General features: G+C 46.4%; 1 protein-coding gene across 1 annotated transcript in view; it reads right to left on the bottom strand.

Annotated features, from left to right (window-relative positions):
• Window positions 1-3,303, bottom strand: part of Adnp (activity dependent neuroprotector homeobox) — a 38,311-nt gene that overhangs the window by 34,711 nt on the left and 297 nt on the right. The gene's annotated exons all lie outside the window — the stretch shown is intronic.

Here is a 3,303-nt window from a genome sequence, read left to right as displayed (position 1 = left end):
GCTCGCTCCAGTCCCCGCGCGGGCGGCGGCGGCGGCGGCAGCAGCGTCGTCGAGCGGTGCAGACAAAGGAGGGGCGGAGGGAGGAGACGGAGGGTGTGGGAGCGGCGGCTTCACCGGCGCGGGCGGGCGGCGGCGGCCGCGCTTCCCTCGCTCCTCGGCGGCGGGGACCGAGAGAGGGAGCTGTGTCTGAGGAGACGCCAAAATCCCCCTTAGCGGTGCCTGCGGGAGGGGGAGGGGGCACAAGATGGCGGCGGCCGGGGGGCGGGAGTTCAGCTCATGGATCCCGGCGGGCGGCGGAGGGGAAACCGGGCCGGCGGAGGCGGCAGCGGCAACGGGCGGGGGAGGGGGCCGATCCCGCGTCTCCCCTCGGCAGACAATACAAGCGCCTCGGAGCGAGTCCCCGAACCTGCCCTAGCCAAAATGGCGGCCGAGAAAGAGCGGAAGTGACGTAAGTATCTCATTAGCATAAGAGGACTCATTGTCCAGCCAAGTGGGGGGGCAGTGGGGGGGACTGCACCCCTTCCCTCCATGTCTCTCAGATCTAACTCTCCTAGTTCAATCGATGTCTGCACCCAACTTTTCTTAGGGGGAAGGTCCCCCAGCACCCCGACCCCCACTAAGGGAAATTATATAATCCCCACTGAGGGGAGCTCTCGCGAGAACCTAGAGGATTTGCCATTGACCCACTAGGAGGCGCCGCGGATAATGGCCGCAGTGCGCTCCCAGGCCCCGTGTGCTTGGCGGGCGCCTTCCTCTGGCCGCAGCGCCAGCGGCGGAGGCAGAAGCAACGGGCCGCAGCACGCCCAGCACTCAGTCAGGTGGCCGTGCTGGGGATCCCTGCGCGGGCCCAGCTGAGCCTGGACTACATCTGGAAGGAGGGGTGTGCAGGGCAGCCCAGGGCAGCTCCACGTGCTCGGAGGCGCGCTCACCGGCTGGGCGGCAGCTGGAAGGGGCAGGGACACTGCCTTAAAGGTGGGGTGTGACCTCGTGCTTCACAAGCCCACTTGAGAAAAGGGCAGTCCCTGGGCCTGAACCCTTCCTGGTAAGGTTGAGTATTCAGTGGACAAGGGCCGCATTTTACAGGGCTGCTGTGGCCTGGGCCTTGACATTCCTCCAACTCAGTCATGGACTCTTCTCTCTGGCCTGAAAAAACGTGCAAACCCAAGTGTTTTGAGGCCACTAGACTGGTGGAGCTGAGGGATGAAGTGATGTTGCTAGTGGCCCTCCACAAGGGCCATAAATTCTAGTGCTCCCACCATCTGGGTAGCCTGACAGCACAGCAACAGAGTGCTTAGGCCATTCCCAACAACTTTCAACCCAACTTTCATAGTAGAGTACATCTGAGAGTGTATCATTGGTGAAACGTATTTAAAAGTAACGAATGCCTTGGTGAAGGTTTAGCCAATGCTAGTGTTTCAAGGTGTTGCCTGTAAATAAACCTCTTTTACTGTTTAAATTTACAAGTTAAAGTACTTTCAAATAATAACATCTGAAAAGAACCTTAACTAGTATGAATTGTGGGTGGCTATACTCAATGTCTAAGACTTAGGTTAGCAGGTTTAACTTTCATCTAACACACTGTTCCATTAATTTCTGCGATTTCATTAACATCTTTTTGGGCCAAATCAGCATTTCAATAGAAAACAGGAGCTGGAAAATATATATGATCGAACTATTAATTTCTATTAGTTCACTGAAAGGAACATTGTGTATATTGCTTGATCAATGGTACATGCCTTTATCTGATAATCTGAGCAACTACTTTGAAAATAACCTGTACTGTAATAACCATAATTTCCTATCTTGTTTTGGAATTTTGTATCACTTATTTTTATCTTACAAAAAAAGAAGTAAAAAAAAAAAAAAAAAAAAAGCAGTAGGGGAAGCTTGGGCAAAACACTTGACCAGGAAGATGAAGAATCTACACACTGCATTATATGGGCAGAAAGCTTATATGAAATAAGCAAAATAAGGTAATCCTTTAGTTTTCCTTGGATATTTTTAGATTTTATACAGTGATAATACAAAGGAAACCATCTGGATTTCATCATTGGCTTCATGAAGCAAAAAAGATGCTGTATTCAGATATGTTTAAAAATATTTTGCAGTTTATGTCACTAGGTTTACTACAAAAACGCACCGAGATAGTCCAGACTCTTTCTAAATGACTTCCAAATAGCCTGTGTCCACTACTCAACTCCAATACTGATGAAGTGTTGTAATGAGTGTAAGAACCAAAAAGACAAAAATTGGGCCAGCAATACAGCTCAGCGTTGTAGTGCTTGCCTGCCAAGCTTGAGATCCTGAGTTCGATTCCTCATTCCTTGCCTCCTTGCCAAAGGACAAAAGTTATGTATTCTAGTGAGGTATGAAAAGCAGTGTTTTACAGTAAGGTTCTCTAAACTGATTAATTTCTACTCTATATACTTCATACTGAAAACTTTGGGTTCAAAGAGAATAAATTCTCAACCCTTCAAAAATATTAAGTGCCAGGCACGGTGGCGCATGCCTCTAGTCCCAGTACTTGGGAGGCTGAGGCAGGAGGATCATTGTGAGTTCGACAACAGTCTGGGCTACAAAGTGAGTTCAGGGCCAGCCTGAACTATACAGAAAAGACTCCGCCTTATAAAGAAAAAAAAAGAAAAAAAAAAAAGAAAAACAATAGAGCGAGCACTTTATATTCTGTTAACTATAGCTTAAACCTAATTTTACATGAAACCTGTTGAATTTTCTAGTTATTAATGATGACATAAGTCTTCCCCAAGAAGACCTGATTCCTGGTGGGCCAGCCAAATAGCTTTGGGCAAAACAATCATAGTGGCTCTTACTAGAGTGTGTGTTATGGGTTTACCTATGGGCCTGGGGGAGAAGTTTCATGCTCAGAATCACAAAAGGTTTTAGTTTATTCTGGTAAGAGCAGAGGTGAAATGCAAATGATTTATTAGACTCTGTTTTGTCAGCAAATTAAGCCTCAAAATATAAAAAGATATACTGTTCACCAAATATGAATAATTCAGACACACTCTATGCTTTCTACTTGCAAAGCAAAGTTAGCTAAGCTCATCTGCTCAAAGTATGTTCTTACTCAGTTTTCAAAATGTGACTGGAAAACTACGTTACAGTTAAAAAAAAATTATCAGTTTGAAATACTTATGTTAAAGATAGATAAATAAAATATTTGCTCAGGCTTTATGGAATACAAGTTATCATATGGAAACCACCATATGTACTTCATAAGCATAATTAACACTCCTCTCCCAACAAAGTATAAAGAGCTATGAGTTGTTTTCATAAGAATATTTT

The sequence above is a fragment of the Octodon degus genome, unplaced genomic scaffold, assembly GCF_000260255.1.
Source record: "Octodon degus isolate 3935 unplaced genomic scaffold, OctDeg1.0 scaffold00077, whole genome shotgun sequence".
Taxonomy (NCBI): Eukaryota; Metazoa; Chordata; class Mammalia; order Rodentia; family Octodontidae; genus Octodon; species Octodon degus.
Note: the sequence above shows the minus strand (reverse complement) of the source record. Positions and strands in the feature narration are given on the sequence as shown.